The following is a 10,781-nucleotide window of genomic DNA, read 5'->3' on the forward strand; positions in this document are numbered from 1 at the left end:
AGATCCCGAAAAGTTCAAGGCTGAGACACCACATAAAGTTTTTGGAAGTCATATGGTCAGGTAAGACATGCATTGTCCCAGAAGCTATGATTGACAAACAACATACAAGCCTACCCAACCCCTAGAAGCACAAAAGAGTTGCAAGCTTTTGAAGGAATTTGGGGGTTTTGGAGGAGTTTTATTACCCACCTGGCATGGTGTCTCCATCCCTTGTACCACTTGGTAAAGAAAAATCAAATGTGGGATTGGTGATTGAAGCAGCAAGCCACCTTTGGGAGGGCAAAGGAACTAATGAAACACTCTGGGAATCCCGCAAGCAGGGCTACCACTTGAGTTGATGTGTCTGTGACTCTGGAAGGCATGGGCTGGGCACTGTGGCAGAGACAATAGAAGCAGAGAGTACTCCTAGGATTTTGGTCCCAGCTCAGAAATCTGTTGCACCCCCAACAGCTCCTAGTGGTATACACAGCATTCCTCCAGGTAGACCCTCTCACAAAGGAGCAGCATATCATGGTAAGACCTTCCCTTCCCATCAAGGGATGAGTTGAGAATATGTTCCATCCACCCATCTCTGGCATGGCTCAAACTTCCGTGTTAACCAAGTGACAAGCCCATTTGCAATAGAGGCAGCCTGTGCACCACTGTCTCTAGAAACTCAGGTCCTGCTGAACCCAAATGTCCCATCAGTTTCCTCTGGTATCCTGTGTGGCCTGTAGAAAGGAGCTGGGGAAATTCCTGCTGATGCCTAGAATACAGGTGGATCTAGTCAGGCATCTGGATAGAAACAGGAACTAACTGCAACAGCTAGTGGACTGAACTCAGAGCCATTTGGCTCATACCACTCATGAGCCCTGGCCATTAATGCTTTGCACTGAGAGTTGGACTGTTCTAACTATATGGCTTGGACAGTGGGAACTGAGGGATGGATGACCATGAATCAGCCCTTGTGGAGTCAGGATATATGGAAAGACATTTGGGTCTGCCTGCAAGAAACTGAAGTGGTCTTCACTATCTGCCATATCCCGACTCATAAAGTCCTGACTACTACTGGCAATCAGGAAGCCAATGCCCTAGCTCAGTATAAGCTCTAGCAACTGACTGTTCACTAGATAGTAGATTGGGTGCATAGAAAGAGTGGCTAACATAGTGCCTGGATGAAATGGCATATTGCTAGGGATGCTGGATTTCCTTTGAAATACAGTGACTTGGTAAATGCAGTAAAACATTATTTTATGTGTTCTAAATAATGTCCAAGGCAACTGCCAAAGAATTCTGGGGCCATCATCCTAACTCGTGAGGGATTGGCAAATTGATTATACTGACACCTTCACTCTGAGTGAGGGTTCTAAACATGCTTTGGTTTGTGTGAACACTGTGTCTAGCCTAACCCAAGTTTTCCCTTGTCCCCATGCAAACCAGGCTGCTACTATTAGAGGATTAGAGAACCTGAGTACCATGTGTGGATAATCCCAGCAAACAGATAGTGGTTGGGAGGTCACATTTCAAAGGTCATAATATGCAAGACTGAGCAAAAGAACATGACATTGAATAGAGGTCCCATCACCCCTATAACCTATAAGCAGCAGGGTTGGTAGAAAGGAAAAATGGAATATTAGAGCAGCAAATAAAAACACGCATTAACTGTGGGAACTAAAGGATTGCCCCAAGCTCTAATACATTTGAATGCTCATCTAAAATGGCCTGTTACCTCATCTTCCAGACTGCGGACCCTTGCCAAGACACACAAAAATGTAAAGGTATGGAAATGACCATTGCCCAGATCCTCACCAAGGATCAAGATGCTATGCTGCTGAGAACACCAAGCCCCAAGATGCCTGGGAAAGACATTGTCCCCTGGAATTTGCAATGGGATGGCCCTTGGGATGAATGGGTTACTTTGGATCTCTCGGTGAGGGGGAACTAATCAATTTCCACTGGGATCCTGTTGTCTGGCTGCAAGCCAGAATGAAACATGCACCACTGAAGAAGGGAAGAAGGTGGGGATCCTGGTCTGGCAAATCCCACCCCCTATCTGTCTTCTCATGCCTGACAGTGCTGCTTGCTTCAGCCAACATGTATGGTATGCATAACTAAGTCAAATTCCTAAAACTGTAGCCATCTTAACATCTAAGGATCAGGCCACAAGTATAATTTTTAGAGAAGGGGAACACCTTCCCATACAAGTTCCTATTAAATGTCTGTCTTTTTGACCTTAGACTTGTGCTGCTCCAGTGGTATCTGGTCATGGACTGGGTACAGGATGGAAATATCTTTCTGCACTGGGTGCCTTCATATGCCTGGCAAATGAATCATTCCAACCGTTGGGTACGTGGGAAAGATGCCCCTCAAGCTTAACAGGATTACCATGGTGGGTATCACCACTCCAGGGAAGGGACTGGAAGGCCTAACACAGTACATTAAAGAACAAGCTAGGTCTAGTATTCTCAATTCAACTGGTACCACCAGTACTGATGCAGAAACCTGGCCTGTGATACACACCTGGCCTGTGTATCAATAACACTGGGTGTAGGTAGTCCTCTTCTGTCACTCAAATTATACACCCAGTCCTAAAAATACCACTAGTAGAGCCATGGGTGGCTACAGTCAGATTTGGAATGGGTTCATCTGGCTTATAGACATTTGAGTCTTGGATTATAGACATTTGAGTACCTGGATACCCCTATTTTGGAAACAGAAGAATCAATTTAAACATAACTGGCTCAATTTAAACATACTGGAGTATGGGATGGATGTCACTGGCCCATTCTGTCACATTACAGGATAGTGACTAGTTTGGCACTAAATGGTCACACTGCCTAGGTATTTCTTGGGTAGTCCCAAATGGGGCCACATGGGTGTGTGACACAAATCTTTGGCCATGGCTTCCACCTGGTTGGTTGGGCCACTGCAACCTAGGTTTCTGGTGGGCACAGGGGAGAATCTGCCCCATGGTAGTGAAAATTGCCAACCTTCCTCTTTGCAAGGTCAAACGTGCATATTCTGTTTTCCACTGGTATAATCATTTGGCTGCCGTCTTTGTCCCCTCCAATGACCTGGAGGACCAGTACACAGAAACCCTTACTACATTCACCCAACAAGGCTTAAATGGTAGCCAGCAAGCCTGTCTTTACTGAACCCTGAAATGTCTTTAATGAGAAAAGCTGTCCTCCAAAATAGAATGGCTTTGAACATTACTGCTGCCTTGCCAAGAGGTACCTGTGTCATTATCCAAAAAAGAAGGTTGTGTGTTCATACCTGATGAGTATGCTAATGTGTCATCTTTATTAAATCATATGAGACACAGTGAATGTCCTGAGTGATCTGACACCCAGCTTAGGGGACTTAGTAAATCAATGGTACGGATCACAGGGCTTTTGGTGGAAAAAGCTGTCACTGAGTTGGAGCATCGTTGTCTTAATCTGTGTTTTCTCTTGCATGTAACTGTATTATTGGTATGGTATCTTCCTCCAGGCAGCCAGATAGCTGCCAAAGGAGTCACCTCCATGCTAATGAAACACCTTGCAGACTGCTCAGGTCACACTATAGAAGAGGGGGGCTTATGAGATTATAAGAGCCAGTATAGAGGAGTGAAGTGTTGGAGGAAGTCATTGACAGGATGTGACCACTGATTGACTGAGGAGCTGGACCTCCACAATGGGAGGCTCCTGTCTTTGGAATGTTCCCTCTGCTCACTGTTCCCACAGGTGGAGCTATTTTATTTTATTTTATTTTATTTTATTTTATTATTTTATGATTTTTTAAAATGTTTATATATTTGTTTTGAGAAGGAGAGAGAGAGAGAGTGCGAGTGGAAGGACGGAGAGAGAGAGGGACAGAGAGAGAATCCCAAGCAACCTCAGCTCTGTCAGTGCAGAGCCCTACGTGGGCTCATAAACTGTGAGATCATAACCTGAGCCAAGCTAACTGAGCCACCCAGGCGTCTCTAGGTAGAGCCATTTTAAAAGGACAGAGCCTTGAGCAATGTGTTGCTGAAAGCATCTGGAGGGCGCAGATGAAGAAACCCAGTTAAGGCCTCTATACAAATTTTCACGATTCTGGAAGGCAGGTAAGGAGATCTGTTCATTTCACAGCAACACAAGAAAAACCTTATAAGGTCTCTTGCTTATTCAACCTGCCATCTACCAATCTGGAGTGGCTGGCCTGTTTCTTCAGTCTTTCCTTGGCCTCTATGAATGGGGGCCATTGTCAGGTTTCCCCTGAGAAGCTGCCACAGGTGCAAACCAACAATACCAAGAACTCACTGTCCACTGTTCAGTTTTTTAACCCAGGCTCATCTATGGTTTGCAAATGATGCTGAGTGCCTTTTCAAAAAGGCGAGGATAATTCTTGTATTATCCAGATATCTTTCCTACGTCTCTGCAGATATTTAATTGGCATTGAACCTTGTTGCCGTTTTGAGGAACTATTGTGCTACTCTTGTGATGAATACTGTTATGGGGTCTGCTTAGTTTTATATGCCTTAGGATATAATTGGATAGTGTAATGGCCGTACTTAAGAATTCACTTTTATGTATATTAAAGCCCTTTGTAAAGTGCTATGAAATGACAACATAATTGTTATTGTTGTTACTCCCAACGACTGTTGAGCTGATGCTTTCTCAGCATAGTCACCATGAGGAAATACCTGGATGATTGAATCCATTCTTTGTTTTTAAAATGTCCATTGACTTGAAGACTTTTTCCAAGGACAGGAAGCAAAATTTAACACATGCTTCTAGGCTTCTCTTTATATTCTCAAGTATGGTTTACAGCCTCGAGCATGGTTGTCCTTTCCGACAGAACTATCTTTTATCTTCTTTTTACAAGATAAGATTGATCTATTTTTTAAGCTAATACACCACTGGCTTTATATCCTTGTTGTAGGCTTTGGGAATAGGTTAAAGCTTCTTTGTGTTGCATTATTTACTGTGCAGCTACATTCAAAAACACAATGAGTATACTGAAATTAATAACTCTAGGAGGGTGCAAAGTGATAGTATTCACAGTCAATTATAGAGATGATCTATTACATTAATATAATACTGATGCTATTTGAATGCAATATAGTGAAGAAAAATAAAGTGGCAGGCTAACAGAATTTCAGTTTTTGAGTTCAGAAAAAAAAAGATAAATGGTTAGCGGGTGTGGTTTAATAGTTCAAGTGCATATGCTATAAGCTCTTATTTCAATGTCAGCTCTTAGCAAAGGACACCAGGCAAATGAACTTGAATATCCATTTGATTTACTAGCTTCTTAAAAACTGAATAAGGTTTTATATACTTTGTAAAGACTTACTAGCAAAAAGGATAAGAGGGTGGGTTTTAATGGAGGTAATCCTCTAAGAAATTACTCCTTAGCAGTTAGAAATACAGAAAAGCAAGATAAACTTGAAATAAGCCTGATAAATCCTATCTTACTCATTGTCTTCACTTAATAGGTACCTTGGATCTGGATTAAGCTGTGCTCAGTAGTCACCCTGAGAAATTCTATTCTTTATGTATTCTCCTTCCACTCCTCCTCTTACTGGGCTAATGATTACTTTCCCACCTACAAGTTATGAATGAAGTCACTGAATGCAATTATTGGGTGGAGTTCTTGGATTAAGATCACGGATCTTTAATGAGCCTTCATGGGTTCTATAAATGGTGATTCTCAGACCTGCCTGGGCACCAGAATCACCTATGTAGCTGGTTAGAAATACACATGCCTGAGTCTCCTTCCCATAGGATTGATTCTATATATCCGGGAGGACCCAGGATAGATGTAGTTTATGATACAGAAAGAGGATTGAGAACCCTTACCATTGTTGGTTCAAAGTACATTTTATTAAGAGGTGGGAATTGAAAAAAAATAAGTATGCTATAACATTGATTTGAATTTATATTATTTTATATATTTTATGCATATAAATTAATTTTTATTATGCAAGTATACCTGTATACTGTAGAAGCATAAGAAAATACAGAAGCACAAGGAACAAAATAGTTTCAAATATGACCAGTTAATTTTTTAAAAAATACAGATGGACACTGAGATTTTAACTATAGTAAGAGAGCATTTGCCTTTGAAATTAGAAATAGAAATCCAAGGGTGCTCCATAGAGTTGTTGTTCTTGTGTATTGGTTGATATTCTTTACTGAAGGGAAGATCTTATCCACCCTTTCTTCCTCTACCCAAATATTTTTCTGTTTTTTTTTCTTCTTCAAGGAATTGGCATATATGAGTTAATAAGGGGGTTCAGCAAAGCTAATAATGGGCTTTTGGAATTATCAATTCTGGAGACAGACTAAGCTGGTGATGGCAGTTCACTCATTCATTCATTTATCTATTTGACAAATATTTATTGAGCACCTACTAATATGCCAGACACTATGCTATGTGTTGGGAATATTCAATCCCTTCTCTGGAGAAACTTCAGACTCTAGTATAGGATATAGACAAACAGACAAACAGACTGTTTATGTGCTGTGAAAGATATGTATAGGATGTGTTTAGTACACAGATAAGGGATATCTAAGTCAGAATGGAGAGTCAAGGGGGATGAATATAAAGAAGGGACATAAAAGCAGGGTATCAGAGGTAGAAGACACAGATGGCCATTTAGAGATTTTGGAAATCTTCATCAAGGGGTCTTCACTTACTCTATTTACTGGGAAAGCTCTTCTTTGTTCCCTGATACTATTATTATTTTTTGTAGTATTTTGGTTTCTTTTTCATAGATGCATTATCTTTTATTGTATTTCCAAAGGTCTCAATAATATTTTGAAATTTTCTTTTCCTTGCATAGTTTGTTTCTTCTGAGAAGCATTTTTAGTTTTGTTTGTTTTGGTTCCCGTCTTTCACGGTAGAGGTCACATAGTTCTGAGAAGTCTCTTGTAATCTCCTGCCAGATGAATTATCTATCTGCCTGACTTTCAACTTCTGTGAAGGGCAGGGGGTAAGAGCATTGGGGGTGCAGCACTTACAATGTAAACATTCACCAGGGAAAAGGGGTCACCCAGCTAATCTGGTTTTATAATGGTGGGATAACTGGTTCTTAAAAAGATTTTCCACCAATTTTCATATTTTGACTTTATTTTCACCTACACCTCAGGCAGGGGTGGGAGTGGTGCAGTCACATGGTATAAATGAGGCTGCTTCTGAAAGCCCCCTTACCTGTTTTGCATTTTGCCTTCCTGTGCCTGCTGTCAGTTACCATTTGTCAGGTATTTACTTTCTGGCTTCAAAATGTTTGTTATTTTTCTCTAACTCTGCTGTTCTCTTTGTCTTTGTAGCTTTGTGTCTTAAAGCAAAGCAAAACAAATAAAACACCACCATTATGAGATGGTTTCAGGAAGGGGAGAAAGTGAATTCATGTATTCTGTTTGCCTTTTGACCTGCACCTAAGTGCCTCGTTTTTGTAGGATACTGTGCTAAGAATTTAATTAATAATAATTCTAGGTAAAACAGGCATTATTATCGTATTACTTTTGCAGATTGGGGAACTGAATTTCAGAGTGATTAAGTGGCCAAAGAACAGACAAATGCCAGAGCTATGGCTAATAAGTGGCTCTCCAATCTATGGAGTGGTTCACAGAGATGATAAGATTTTGGGCTAGCATTGCTTCACAGACAAGCTCCTTATCCTGTCCCTTATCAGGGTTAACCCTGATCCCAAACCCAGTTTTGGGGACTATGATAGTGAGGGCCTGTGAAGGGAACATTGGGCGTGGTATGCCATGCGAGAGGCCCTGTTCCCTAAAGAGCTGACTTTTATCAGGTCTGTCATTAGTATGGATCGGACTGTTTTCTGATACAAATTCTTTCTTTTAGGAACTTGACAAAGTTGCATTTTGATGATCTATTTTAGTATTTTGCTAATTATGAAATGCAGACCACCTGCTTTCAAAATAAGGTGCTGGAATGGAGAATAATAGAGATGTAAATATGGTGCCTTTTATGGGCAAAAGCAGATTTTTTAGCAGCATGTTTTAAAAAATTAGAAATTTAACAGCTGTTTTGCAAAATAAGTGAAATGCTTCCATCTTGCTAAAGAATATGCACAGGTAATTAATTTTAAAGAAAAACTTGTGACCTCATTTGACAGTATTAGCATCACTAAATTAATTAATAAACTAATTTTATCTGTCAAATTATCGACTAGATTCTGAACCTCTGTTCACTAAAAGCACTGCGTTTTTTTTTTTTAATGAGAAGTAAATATAAATTAATAAGACCAATTTTCTGGTGGAGTTTGTGAAATTGACCTCATAGTTTTATGCACATAACTGGTATGGAGTGGAATATACATTACTTTTGTGGTAGGGGCACCTGGGTGGCTCCATCATTTCAGTATCCAGCTCTTGATTTCGGCTCAGGTCATGACCTCAAGGTTCGTGGGTTTGAGCCTCACATCAGGCTATGTGCTAGGGGCCTGCTTGGGATTCTCTTTCTCTCTCTCTCTGTCCCTCCCCTGCTCACACACCCTCTCTCTTAAAATAATAAGCTTTTTAAAACAAATATGCATTGTGTTAGATGATTTTTTCCAAGTGTAGGCTAATGTAAATGTTCTGAGCAAAATTGAGGTAGACTATATTAAGCTATGATGTGTGGTAGGTTAGATGTATTAAGTGCATTCTTAAAAATGTTTTTTTAAATGTTTATTTGAGAGAGAGAGAGAGAGAGAGAGAGAGAGAGAGAGAGGGAGGACCGGGGGAAGGGCAGAGAGAAAGGGAGATACAGAACCTGAAGCAGGCTCTAGGCTCCCAACTGTCATCACAGAGTCCAATGCAGGGCTCAGACTCCCAAAACGTGAGATCATGACCTGAGCTGACATCAGCCACTTAACCAACTGAGACACCCAGGCCCCCCAAATGCATTTTTGAAGTATATTTTCTACTTATGATGAGGTTATTAGGTTGCAATCCCATTGTAAGTAAAAGAAGATCTGTACACCAAATTTAAAATACGAAAGAGGAAAAAGAGATACTTGAAAAATCCTATCTCTTCCTACAAGCTTTCCATAATTTCTATGCAAATTTCTTAGCCAGCAAGCAGTTTACCTTGGCCCCTTGTGTGGACAGAATGTTTTTGTCCTCGCAAATTCACCTTTTGAAGCCTTAGCCCATGATGCCATGGTGTTTGGAGATGGGGCCTTTCAGAGGTAATTAAGTTTAGATTAATTCATGAGTGGTGAAAGTCTTATGTTGGGCTTAGTGCCTTATAAGAAGGGAAAGACAGACGTGAGACAGAGACAGAGACAGATTGCCATCTCTTGCTCATGTGAGTTGACAGAACAAAGAAGAGAGCTTTTACCAACACCTTATCGTGCTGGTAACCTGATCTCAGACTTTCAGCCTCCAGAGCTGTGAAAAAATAAATTACTGTATTTAAGTCATCCAGTTCATGCTATTTTGTTATGACAACCCAAGCTGACTAATATACCTCTCAACATTGCTTTTTGTCTTGTTCTAAGCTTCCTCTGTTCTCAGGGTAAAATATATCCCAAGGAACCTGAAAAACTTCCTCTTGTCAATACTTGGTAAACCTCTGTGTCCCAAATTTTGAGGAGAAGTTTTGAAAATCCAGATTTTTGTATATACTTTTAATATAGAAATATTATCCTATAATATATTTCTATGCTGGTCTACCCACAAACAGCACGTTTACAAATTTTGTTTCATTGTGTATGTCCTATCTCCTAAGATCCTTGAAGGGAGTGTCTGTGTCTTATTTTTATTCTATCATTCCCAAAGGTCTAAAATGATTGATAATCAAATACTATATATTCTAGTTGATGCTGAATCTACTTGCTCTTTCTCTGATCACTTTCTTCTTTAGGTAAATTATTCTCAATTACATGCATTCCTCCATTCTTCTTCAATTTTTTTTTTTTTTTAATTTCATTTGGTTCTCCTTTGATTTTTCAGATTTTGGTGAACTTCTGTTTGGAAACATAGTGGGGGAAATCTGTCCATACTCACCACTTTTTAACCATATATACACTTTTGGACCCAAAGGTGGGAGCATTGGCGTGGAGATCTGTTTTCACACGAGGGCCTTGAATTGTACATAGAAAGGAATTGACAGATACTAAATATAAGGAAGGTTTTCTCCAGTTCTGCATTTTCTTTCTGTTTTCATCACCCACTATCTTGATTGATATTTCAACAGTAGTGCTGTGCTCCTGCTCCGTGGTCCAATTTCTCTCGCTCTCAGTGGGAAGGCTTCTCTTTTGTTTATCTATTTGTTCCTATTATGTAGAAATTAAGCTTTAAGTGGCTATACACCTGTTTATTCATTCTGAAAGTGCTATTGCTCACTGTTACTGGTTGTTTTTGATGCTAATACTGCTTCTTGCCTTGTTTTATTTGGAGTCCTGACATGTTTGCAGGTCTACAGTAGCTAATAAATAACAATAATGAATTTTTTACCAGTTCTTGTTCCTCCCTCACCACAATCTTCCTGGAGTCAAAATGGAGAAATTTGTTTCTCCAAACATATTTGTTATCTACATATTTGTTATCTACAAAGTGTTGAATCAGGGTGTTTATAAAATGAAGTTAGTTGGCATTTCAATGATGTAGTGCTGATATGATTTTCTTATGATCTATTTTTCTGCAACTGTTTTCCATCATTTGATTTTTAGGATACATAATATGTTTTCATAGTTCAAAATTAAATAAAAGTGCAAAAACATACACAGTGAAAAGCTTTATTCCCACCTTTTCTTCCCATTTCCCCAATCCCTACCTCCAAAGTCTACAGGTAACTACTTTTATTAATTTTTTTATGTATCCTGC

General features: G+C 39.8%; 1 long non-coding RNA gene across 1 annotated transcript in view; it reads left to right on the forward strand.

Annotated features, from left to right (window-relative positions):
• LOC131504281 (uncharacterized) overlaps positions 1 to 10,456 on the forward strand; it is a 29,144-nt gene extending 18,688 nt beyond the window's left edge. Inside the window, exon 5 of the long non-coding RNA XR_009257897.1 lies at positions 1,721 to 10,456. This is a non-coding gene — a long non-coding RNA (uncharacterized LOC131504281). The remainder of the gene's footprint in view (positions 1 to 1,720) is intronic.
• The last annotated feature ends 325 nt before the right edge of the window (positions 10,457 to 10,781 follow it).

Source organism: Neofelis nebulosa, chromosome 2 (genome assembly GCF_028018385.1).
Source record: "Neofelis nebulosa isolate mNeoNeb1 chromosome 2, mNeoNeb1.pri, whole genome shotgun sequence".
NCBI lineage: Eukaryota > Metazoa > Chordata > Mammalia > Carnivora > Felidae > Neofelis > Neofelis nebulosa.